Raw genomic sequence first — 12,387 nt, 5'->3', positions numbered from 1 at the left:
CCGTATAGAATTTCTTCAAAAACCAAAAATAGAATTACCATATTATCCAGTAATTCTACAACTGGGTATTTACCCAGAGGATATAAAAACACTAATTGAAAAAGGTATATGGACCCCTGTATTTATAGCAGCATTATTTACAATAGCCAAAATATGGAAGCAATCCAAGTATCCATTAACTGGTGAATGATAAAGATGTGGTATATACATACAACAGTCTATTACTCAATCATAATAAAGAATGAATTTTTGCCATTTGCAACAACATGGATGGATCTAGAGGGTATAATATCAAGTGAAAAGTCAGAGAAAGATAAATATATGATTTCACTCCTGTGTGGAATTTAAGGAACAAACGAACAAAGAAAAAGACAAATCAAAACACAGACTTCAAACTCTAGAGAAAAAACTGATGGTTACCAGAGGGGAGGTGCATAGAAGGATGGGTGAGAGAGATGAAGGGGATTGAGCACACTTATCATGATGAACCCTGAGTAATGTATAGAATTGTCTAATCACCCTATTGTACACCTTAAACTAATATACTTTATGTAAACTACACCAGAATTAAAAGAAAAAATTTTAAAGCAGCCACAAATACTATGTAAATAAATAGGTGTGACTGTGTTTCAATAAAACTTTATTTACAAAAAGAGTCAGTGTGCTGAATTTGGTCCCTGTGAAGTAGTCTGTTGGACTCATGCTCCTGATTATGTTTCCAGTTACCTATATGTAGCATGTACCGGGGTGATGAGGGGAGGCATCCTCCCGTATTATTCCATATAACGAATACTTAAGTAGTCCTTTTTATATGCCAGGCACAGTTCTAATTTCTTTAAATATATTTATTCAATGAAACTTTAATAAAACTGTGGAGTTTTTCTAATGTCAGGTTTACTCATCTATTACATTCCTTGAAAATTCTTCCTCCCCTCTTGGAATACCCAGTGTACTAATTGTCCCCTGGTTTTCCAAAACTAGGCTGCTGTTAAGAGAGGATAACACAGGTCATTTATATCACATGAGTGTTAATATCATCAGAAAATAGTATCCCAAAGCATACTTTGCCACTCAGGAGAGATTGGGAACCATCTCTTTGTCCCTTATTCTCATATCTAAAATGGGGGACTTCAATGGTTTTTACTGCTCACTGTAAATCAAAATCACCATGGGGGCTTTTAAAATCTCTCTACTTGGTGTGTGTCGTTAGGGCTGGGCTTTAGGTATATATGCTTACCAAGCTAAACGGATTCTCATAAAGTGGGCCTAGTGGTCCTCCACCTTGTTGCACTCTGAAATCACCCGAGAAGCTTTCATAGCTACTGATATTTCCAGTCACACCTCTAGAGATTTTTATTTCACTGGTCTGTGATATGATCTTGGCATCAGTATTCTTGAAAGCTTCTCAGATGATCCTACTGTGCAGTCACTGAACTCTCTGGTCATCCTTGTGCAGGGGCCACGCTAATCTTCTCTGTATTCCAATTTTGGTGTATGTGCTGCTGAAATGAGCACCACTGAGCTGTACTCAAGGTAGACCTCTGACTAGTGTTTGCAGATGGGTTTGTTTGGATGTGAAGATCTTTTTTCTTAACTTTGCTAAGAATCCATGATTTCACATTTATTAGACATGCTTTGGTGGAATATGGCATTTAGGTTATAGAAAACCCTGGTTATCTTAGGTCATGTTTTAAGTTGTTATTTCTGGGTCACAGTTTTCAAACTTAAATTATTTTGAGAATGCTGCATGGGGACCTTAAACTACTCTGAAAAACATTTGCAGCCTAATAGAAATCATGCACAACCTTCTCATAAAAAATCAAAATGTAGTTGGAGCATATTAAATAACTCTATTTTTAGAGCAACTGAAGTAATGTCCTAAGACCACATTGAAGAGATGAGTCTGCTGCTGCTTGTTTGAATGGAATTCAGTTAGAAGATTTGCGTTTGTGCACTTGAGGCTTTAAGATTCAATGATCAATCTATCACAAAACTAATTTATATCCTACACTGGTGTAAGATAGGCACTCTTCTCTGCTATGGAGGATAGTAAACTGAAGAAAATAAAATCCTTCTCTTTCAGTAATTTATAATCTTACTTGATGAAAAAACTTAAACATGAAACATAAGGCCGTCAACACCAAGTGCCTACTGCTGTGAATTCAGAATAGCAAGGCTGATCTGTGTGCAAGGGGTAATTAGAGATGGCATGGATGGAACAGAGCTGTTGTGTGCAGTGTGGGCCACCTTTATAAGGACACCTGGAGTGTGTGTTAAGAACTCAGATTCCTAGGACACACCCAGGCCTACTCAGTCTCTCTGGGCTAGAGCCTGGGAATCTGCCCTTTAAACAGAGTTTTCAAACCTTTACTGTGTACACAAAGTTTTGATGCAGTAGATGCAAAATAAGCTAGGCCTTATATGATGGGTTGGAGTTAGGGAATAGTAATGAGTAGTTCACATGTATTGAAAGCTAGACACTTTTTAAAATTTATTTTTAATTTTTATTTCTTAAAGATTTTATTTGAGAGAAAAAATCTTAAGCAGATTCTGCACTGAGTGTGGAGCCTGATGAGGGGCTCTATCTCACGACCCTGAGATCATAACCTGAGCCGAAGCCATGTCGGATGCTTAACCAACTGCCCCACCCAGGCGCCCCTAGACAATGTTTCAAATGGTTTACGTGTACTACCTCCTTTAAACTCCCCAGAACAAACAAAAACTATGAGTCAAGTTTTGTTATTATCCCCATTTGATATATGAGGAAACTGAGGCACAGGGAACTTGAGCAGCTTGCTCAAAGTCACACAGCTACTCAGTGGCAGAGGCAAGACCTGGGGACAGGCAGTCTCTCTCCTGACCCTATACTCCAAATGACTTTTTCTCTAAGCCAGAAGGAAGGAAGAACACATTAATTCTGACAAACTCATAGATTCATTTGAACACAGGGATGAATTACATATAAATAGAACTTATAAATGGTCTGAAAAATAGTGAAGTTTCTGTTAAGAGCAGGTGAGAATTACAGTACAGTCCAAGGCACAAAAATAGAGTTGAGCTGACCCTGGGTTGTCACTGAGGGATGAAGGAAACATTATGAAGAGGTTGTAGTTCAAGGCCCTGATCCCATGTAAAACTTCCCAGGAATACAGAGATTAGCAGGATTGCTGCAAAGGATCCTGAGTCCCAGGAATACTTAATAAGACCATCAGTTCTCAAGAGGCCATTCCTCCCCGTATGACCAGCTTTGATACATTTACAGTGGAATCAAGTGGGAGAACCCAGACTTTTGCTCCAAACCAGAACAGTTCAATTAGGCACGCTTCCCTCTCTCGTTTGGAGCTGGAGTCAGGTAAATTTATGGTAAAGAAAGTGAAATTTTCTTCAGAGCGTAGAAAATCAGTATTTTGGGGTATCTTTGACTTGACCAAATATTCTTGTGGGCATTCTGGGCATCATTGTGGGAAACCGTGAGGGGCTGGTACAGGCAGAGCAGGAGCAGAGTCTTGACGATGTGTGGGACCCAGCTGCAGCTGGTGGCAGAAGTAGTACGAGGGCTTTGACCGCTGGATGAGCCCTGCTCGCTTCCTGTGCTGTGTAGCAGGCTGGAGCACCAGTCACAAAAGTAATTTCTTTCTTTCTTTTTTTTTTTTTTTTAAGATTTTATTTATTTATTTGAGAGAGAGCATGAGGGGGAGAGGGTCAGAGGGAGAAGCAGACTCCTCGCTGAGCAAGGAGCCCGATGTGGGACTCGATCCCGGGACTCCAGGATCATGACCTGAGCCAAAGGCAGTCGCTTAACCAACTGAGCCACCCAGGCGCCCCACAAAAGTAATTTCTGAACAGGCAAATGCACCAAAGGTGAGACAGAACCAATTAGCCTTGGCAGTGTAGCAGACACATTAAAACCTTTAATTCATTGGTTTTCGGGGACCCTTCTTTCTTCTTAAATATTACCATTGACCTCTCAAATAAACCTATCTCAACATCGAAGAAAAAAGCTTTTAGAAAGTCCATATGAAATATGTAGCACATCAAACAGGAATTCGATAGTTAACATGACAGGTGGCATTGCTGCTTGCTTGAACTTGTCTACTCCCGACTCATCAACAGGTGCTATCTGCAGCCATATATTGTTTTAAAATGTAAGGCTACAGATGATGAGAGGATTGCCATTGAGAAGACAGTTTGTGACTCCCAGTTTGCGAGAGGAGGGGGTACACCACACCACACAGGGCCATCCATAGGAGGAGGCACCAGGGTGGGTCAGGAGGCAGAGAGCCAGGGGAAAACATGGGCACGAACCTTCATTCTGGTGTTAGAGGGAAGGAATGGGTGAGGCAAGGTAAACTGGTTTAGGATTGAGTAAGTGAATATTTTCAGCAGGCCATAGTGCATAGAGCATGTTCCTAATTGCCTGATACTTGGTCCTGAGGTGTTTAGGGCAGGGGAATATCGATTCTACAGTATAAGATCTCCGCAGAGGAGGGTTGGGGGTGGGCTTCAGGTTGGTTAGTTTGCATATGAAAAGTATGTTCCTAGAGCGAGTGTTTACTGTAGGAATTAGCTAGGCCTGGAGGAAGCAGTCTCTCCATAATCAGGGCTCCAGATGTCATAATATCAGACAGGAAAAGAAGATTAATACACACATGGTAGATGCTTTATTTTAGGACCTAATACCAACAGTACAATTATTTGTTGAGAATGACTGAACCTAATGAACGTCACAGTAGAACTTGGCTTTCTGCCTGGATTTGAATCAAGTTAAAGGACAGTTTTGTCCTATCTGCAGACTTCAGTGGCAAAGCATCGCTGACCACCCACCATCCACATTTCTTTCTGTTTCTTCACATGCAGTACTGTTGGAAGAACCTGGATAAATCCCAGATGTTGAATTTCATCCTACTGTATGCTCCAAGTTGTCACTGCTTGAGTTTCTTGATAATAAACATTTATTTCGAGTCATAGAGCACTGATGTAGTATGGCTTTTTGTGTTCAAAATGCATTTTACTAACTTTAAAGCCCAAGTAGAGTTATCAAGGATCTAAGGGAGCCACTTAAGTTTTTTTGTGTGATAATCAATAATATTATAAGAGGAAAATTAAATGCCTAGACTATTTTAAAATTTCCAAATCCTCTGTTGTCCTGGGACGTATCCTCTGAGAATATCAAGTATCTACTATCTATAGGTTTTACTACCCAGTAACCTTAAGAATAATTCTATAAAACAGACTGCAAATACTGTAATGTGGGGTTCCCTTTTAGAAATCCTAATTTGAATTGTATTACAAAAGAAATAACTACTGTGTATAGAAAATATTGACAAATAAAACAAATCCCAAAGAAAATTACTTCTGAAAAATTTGAAATGTATAGTTTCAGATATAAAACATTTTTAGAGAAAACTGAATCACTCCATGGGTACTTCTATTTATAACTTAGATATTTCTTTTGTAAGTTGTGAATATATTTTCACTTCTAAAAATAGTTAACTACATGACAATGGCTAGTACCCCATTATATTTTTACACTTAAGATTTATTTAAGCAATCCCTATCTTAGGGTGTTTCAGTTATTAAATATGTTGTAATTTCCTTAGGTTAAATTATTAGAACTGGTAATGATAATTCAAAGAGAATTCATGTTTTCAATTCTTTTAATACACAAGACAAAAATAACTCCCAGAGAAGTTGATAAAATTTACACTCTTCACAAGTATAGAAGTATCAGTTTGATAGCCAAGAGGTTATTCATTGTTTTCATTTACACTTCTTTCATTACTTATATGCTGTACCATTTTTTTTTATGTGTCTATTGTTAGTTTGTATTAATTCTTTGAAATAAGGCCTGTTTATTTCTTTCACCTTCTGTCTTTGGTGGGTCTATAATTTTTTTAACTTATTTCCTAGAACTCACTGTGTTTATAGCACACTGACTGCAGCAAATTCATCTGATGCCCTGCATCACATATCCTTGACTTACCTCTGATCTCGACCACAGCTGTGGACAATAGTTCTCCACAAGGTCAGATTCTCTGACATGCACTTTATATCTTTTTACCTTCTGTTTTAGGGAATTCCTCAAAGCCTCACAGCCTTCTTGGATGAGAAGCAGTGGGGCAATGCTCCGGCCTCCTTATTCTGGGTGGTTGATTCTAGGCAGCATGTTGTATAGTTTTCAGAGGTCCTAGTGGCTACCCTGGCCTTCAGCGATGACCTGACTTTTTGTTTCCTCTTCCTATCCACTTTCGCTTTTCCCTGCTCTCCCACTTCTCTTCCCTGGTATCACTTCATACATAAGCACTCAAGTCCTTGTCTCAGGCTCTGCGTTTAAGGGACTTCAAGTGAAGACATGAACTCTCTTCATTTAGGCACTGGTATTTTAAATTTCTCTCCAGCTTGGGCCAACAGAATTGTCTTTTATCTAAATTGACCTTTCACATTTGTTGATATTTTTGTCTAGGTCTCCAGATGTTTTTGTTCTGTGCCAAGCGTATTGGTTTCCCCTTGTTGCTGTAACAAATTGCCACACATTTGGTGGTTTAAAACAACACAAATTTATTTTCTTATAATTCTGGAGGTCAGAAATCTAAAATGGGTCTTCCTGGGTTTAAAATACAAGTGTTGGCAGAGCTGTATTACTTTTTGGAGGTTCTAGGGGAAAATCCATTCCCTGCCTTTTTCATTGTAGAGAAGCCATCGTCATTCCTTGGCTGATGGCCCCTGACTACATGTTCAAAGCTAACAGCAACGCATTTCCCAATCTTTAACTCTGACCCTTATGTCTCCTTCTCATAAGGACCCTTGTGATTACATCAGCCACACCCATATAACCAGAATGACTTCCTGTCTCAAGACCCTTAATTTAATCAACCTGCAAAAACTGTTCTGTCATGTAAGGTAACATAGTCACAAGTTCTGGGGATCAGGATGTAGACATATTTGGGGAGCCATTATTGTGACTATCAAGGTATGCTGAAATTTTACTTTTTGGTATCAAATTCTAGATCACAATTAGTAAGAAATATCTAATTAGTGTATCTCCAGTTGCCAAAATTTATGGAGTTCTTTTACATGATATTCTGAGAGATCCCTTGATCATTTCAACATGCTCAGCAAAGTGCCTATCACTGGTTGTGGAGACAGTATTCTCTATATGTGGGACTCCACCCTACCGCCCAGTTCTGCTCTGGGCTGCGTCATTTAGTGGTCTTTTATATTCTGTGGTAGTTTTTAAAATTCACTCCCTTTGGAGGAAAAGCTAACATCTTCATTAGGGTCCAAAGTGGAAAGGTATGCTTCACGGGTGGAATAGTGGATGCCACGAAACTTTGTGAAAAACTCCAAGATCCTTTCTGGATGCTTCATCTAAGGGTTTTTCAGCTTAAATATTTCATATCCACATCCAGTGCGCTTTAGTGATGGACTAGTGTAGGTATCACTTGCTGACTCAGTTTCCTGAAGAAAGTTACAGTTACCAGTTTTATAAGGTTAGGTGCTGTTCTACCTTAGTACAATATGCTTAGCGTATGGAAGATTCAAGTCAGTAACAGATTTAGATGGGCTGGAGTCTTAGGAAAAGAACATCTTTGGAGTGAGAGATGAGATTGAAGTCTAATTCTTGTACCTACTATTTGTGTGTCCTTGGGTAATGTACTTAACCTCTCTGAATTGTCTAGTAATTAGATATGTACAATAAACTATTTCCTGGGGAACAGGCAATTAGGGAATGCATGAAACAAGGATATGCAATATATAGTCTAGCATCTGACATATTGTATGGGCTCAGCAAATATTTGCCATTTTAAAATAATTACTCAGCATTTCTCCCTTTTCCTTCCTGCATCATAATTTTTTCTTCTCTACCATGTCATTTATTTTTAAAAAAATATTTTATTTCAGAGAGAGAGTGCAAGCATGAGTGAGGGGTGGGGCAGAGGGAGAAGCAGACTCCCTGCTGAGCAGGGAGTCTGATGCGGGGCTGGATCCCAGGACCCTAGGATCATGACTTGAGCTGAAGGCAGATGCATAACCAACAGCCACCCAGGCATCCCTGCACTGTGTCATTTAAAATCGCAGACAAAATCACATTGTTTCTTCCATCTAAAATATGCTCTCACTAGAGCCCCACTTTCTTCTTAAGATATCATCCATTTCTTCTTTTCCCATTCATGGTGACATTCTCCAAAGACTAGCCCATCACTGTCTCCACCTGCTCTCATCTCTGTTTCTCCTTTATTGAGGCACAATTTATATATCAATAATTGGCCCATTTTATATATACAATTCTGTGATTTTACTGGGTAAAGGCTCATGGAATGACGCTTTTAAGTGATGTAGGGGACTCTTATTGTCTGCTCAGATCGTGTCTGGTCCCTTTTAGCAGATCTGTGAGCCCACCTCCCTGCTTCACCTCTCAGGTTGCTGCTAGCAGCTGGTACCTATGACCTTGAGAGAGTTAGCCATGGGTATTGGAAACACCTTGCTTCTGTGAAGAGCAGGAAGTGTCTAGGCATTCATGTCACCACCCCAATCCTGAAACCTGGGCCATCACAGCCAGTGGCTGGCTCCTGTGGGAGTCGTAACACCCCATTCCTTGATCTCACAGTGGGACAAACTGACATGTGATTTACACTCCAGAGCTGCCCACAGGATCAGGCTGAGACTGAGATGTGCTTGACTTCTTCCTCTCCTTATCCTGATCCTTCCACTCCCTTACTGCCATCTCCTGAGGACACTGGCTTAATAAATCACTTCCATTTAAGCCCTTGGCTATGGGTCAGCTTCTGGGAGAATCTGACCTTGACAGGTGGCCAAATGTCAGAACTTGTCACAGCCACAGGCAAGATTTATGTTACAGGCATGGAAGGAGCAGGCACTCATCACAGCAGGCCTGGAAGGAAAGTTAGAGTCTGAATCATGATGACATCCTAAAGTGAGAAAAATTCAGGGAGAGATGGGAAGACCAGAGTCTGCAGCAGGTGGTGTGGATAGTTCCTCTGAACAGTCATTGAAATAGATGACCACTGGCCCTGCATATCATCCAGGTCCACCTTCTTCCCCTATACCCATTGTTTTTGTCTCCAGGGCCAGCCTCTGTTAGTGCGTGTCTAGGTCACTGATGTGAGGTGTTCTGCCCTGACCTGTCCAGACACAACTTGAGTTTGTGTTTGTGTCTCCCCAAGAACCATGTTTTGGCAATATGGAGGGGATACCTTTGAGTTCTTAGAAATTCTTTATTAAAGACCTTTTCCCTCCCCCAAGGCCTATACTCCCTGACTGTGGCCTTACCAGTTACCTAGTTTCAGGTAACTTAGAAGTAATTTGTGAGATCCGTAGTTCAACCTTGTATTTCATGAGACCGTACACAGAATGGAAGAGGAAGAACACTTCTGAGAGAAGCACAACCAGGAAGGGGGAGTTGGGGAAAGAATATATGTCCACAGAGGAGGCTGGGCCCTACCCATCTCCATAACTCATGAGGGTCGTCCTGACTATAACTCCATAGAGGTCAGGTAGGGCTAAGATAGGTATGGTAGGTTCTGTTAAACATGGTAGGAAAGCACATGCCTTTGAAGCATTGCCAACAAAATTGGTTGGGTAGGTGTTTAAAATGTTAAAATTCAGTTTTATATAACACTTATTCATGGGGCAGAATGAATTCTGTTATGATTTTTGCCGTTTTCTATCCATTGAGCTATCCCCCAAAGTATATAAACTCTCTTTAGGGGGTTTATATTTTTGATTTCCTGCACTATCCTGTTTGCCTTTCATAGTTAATCATTATATCCTTATTGTTCTGCCTGTGTAAAAGTAGCATCTTGTGTTCATAAATTGCCGACCTTTAGAGGCAGGGCCCTATCTGTAGTCTCTGACTGGCCAGTTAATAATTATTTGTAAGGATTTATCTGCACTATTTTCAAATTAATGACTAATCCTTGTTATCTTACTTTGATACTTACCCCCCCCCCCCCAGTAAGGGGGGACATGGGCAAGCTGGTACATGACACAGTGCTAGATTGAATCCTAGCTGCTGGTTTTAATCAAGAGTCCAACATGGCAACCACCAAGTATTGTCCTCCCTGATATTTTCCCTACTGTGCCTTTGGATTACTGGCTGGTAGCGCCTGCAGCAATGCTGGCCACCTCTTCATTGTGGGGTCAGGGCCTGAGGTGTCTTCTTGACAGACTAGGGCTTAGCAATTGCGAACAGAGTGTCCTCTGAGCTCCAAACCTCCTTTCTGTGTCACAGTATCTTTCTGGATCCTAGAGAGTGTGTTGTGAATGGGGCAGACATTTCTGACAAAGTCAGGGCCAAGGGGAGAGAGGGGGTGCATCTTGGTGTTGCTGTTGTATAAGTAAGGAGTCCTGAAAGGCCAGTGCCCTTGTTAGTGGTGCAAAGTGTCAGAAGGCCCTTGGCTGCTTCCTCTTGAACCTCAGCAGTACCCTCTTCAAATGGCAGGGGTTACAGTGGTTCCCACTTACCTGGCATTTCCCTTTCCATGGTTTCAGTTACCTGTGATCAACTATGGTCCAGAAGCAGGTGATCCTCTTTCTGACTTACTGTCAGAAGGTCAGTGGTAGCCTAACACTACGTCACAGTGCCTACATCATTCACCTCACTTCCTCTCCTCATGTGGGCTTTTTATCATCTCAAATAATCATAAGAAGGGTGAGCATAGCACCATAACCATAGACCACATTCACATAACTTTTATTACAATACGTTGTTGTAATTGTTCTCTTTTATTAGTTATTGTTGTTAATTCCTTGCTGTGCCCAATTTATAAATTAAACTTTAATACAAGTATGTATGCATTGAAAAATGTAGCATATATGGGGTTTTATATTGTCTGAGTTTGAGGCATCCATTGGGGGTCTTGGAATGCATCCCGCATGAATAGGGAGGCACTACCATATTTGTTTTATTGCACTGGCTGTTGGTTGTCTGTCAAAGGCTGTGCTTCTCTCCGCCCCATCATATCCCCTCTCTCTTTTTATGTTGTTTTTGTCCTTTCTTGGCAATCATCTCCCATGTTGTCTGAACTCTGACGGGTGTAGGGAAGGAACATAAGTGAGCTAGAGCAGAAATAGGACTCTTGTTTTTGACAGTTAGGGAAAAGTTGAGGAGGGGAGTCTGTATTTGATACACCTACGTGTTGCAAACTCTGCTAAAATTTTACATAGGTCAACTCATCTAGTCTTCATAATAGGTAGTTATTATTTACTCCAGTATTATGGGCAAATAAACCATGGTAAGTATTTTGTCTGTGACCATACAACCATATGTCTTTTTGATTGCAAAGGCCCTACTGACCTACTCTTTCTTGGCTTCTTCTGTGTTCATCTTTCGTCCAGTCTTGAGTAGAGGGATTCCCTGTCTGATTCTCAGGAAGCTTTGGGGGGGATGCTTTCTGTCACAGCAGCAGAAAGGACCTAGAATGAGAAAATTTGGGTTGGAATTCCAGCTCTTGCATTTATTAATTGTGTGACACTGGATAAGATAAACAAGTTAAATCTGAAAGCAATGAGCATGTGTAAGAAAAATTAAAATCTCTTCCTGTATTGCACTGGATAAATCTTTTCCCAGCCTTAGTTTCAGTGCCATCACTAGGACAGTGAAGCTAGTTTTATTCCTGAGCAAACTGAGGCTCAGAGGTGCTTGGATGCTTAGCCTTTGGCCTTCAGCAGGACTGTATGGGGGGAGAAATTGGATGTGAACTTTTCCCCTCTCCCTCTCTGATTTTGACATCCTAAGGACCCAAAGACCCATGCCCTCTTTCTTATCTCTTAGAAAAATTTAGATTTAGTACTTTAAGTCCTGTGAAAGCTTGACTTCTTCCAAGGATTATGCATTTGAGCAAGGGTTATTGTGAAGAAGTATGTCAATCTCTAACAGCCAGTGGAAAAATGCTCTTGGGAGCAGCAGGCTTTTCTTGGTTTCTCCATGATTCCAGGGGATTCAATATCATGTGTAAGACTGAATCTTAATGGTCACTATTTTTGATGTCAGGCTAAGGACCATCCTGAGCTGAATAATGACAATGCCTAACCCTTCTATGGTGTCTACTGTGTGCTAGACAAGGACTTCACCCAAGTAGCCCCAGTGTGTGCTGTTTATACTCTGCCCTTCTGTCTCTGGATAAACCAGGCTTAGTAAAATCATTGTATTGAAATTTTAAATGTATTTTTGTCATCAACCAAGAATAGTGATAGGAACACCAAAGAAAGGGATACCTAAAAGCGGGCAATTTCCCTTAAAAAATTGTAATACAATATTCTCCCTTTGTTCATTATCCATTTCAGAGTATTAAGAATAAATATAGCTTCACAATCTCTTATCTATGGTGCCAAAATCTAAAAACTTCCCCAAACCAGAAGTTTTTC

General features: G+C 40.5%; 1 non-coding gene across 1 annotated transcript; it reads right to left on the bottom strand.

The window, feature by feature from the left end:
* Nucleotides 1-1,409: 1,409 nt before the first annotated feature.
* Nucleotides 1,410-1,515, bottom strand: LOC123853314 (U6 spliceosomal RNA). Its single transcript, XR_006793094.1, has one exon. It is a non-coding gene; the product is annotated as a U6 spliceosomal RNA (small nuclear RNA).
* Between the last annotated feature and the right edge of the window lie 10,872 nt (nt 1,516-12,387).

The sequence above is a fragment of the Mirounga angustirostris genome, unplaced genomic scaffold (genome assembly GCF_029215605.1).
Source record: "Mirounga angustirostris isolate CCGP_5_RB_7025 unplaced genomic scaffold, mMirAng1.0.hap1 SCAF_14, whole genome shotgun sequence".
In the NCBI taxonomy this organism is placed as follows: domain Eukaryota; kingdom Metazoa; phylum Chordata; class Mammalia; order Carnivora; family Phocidae; genus Mirounga; species Mirounga angustirostris.
The sequence above is the reverse complement of the archived record's forward strand: the minus strand, read 5'-3'. Positions and strand labels throughout refer to the sequence as shown.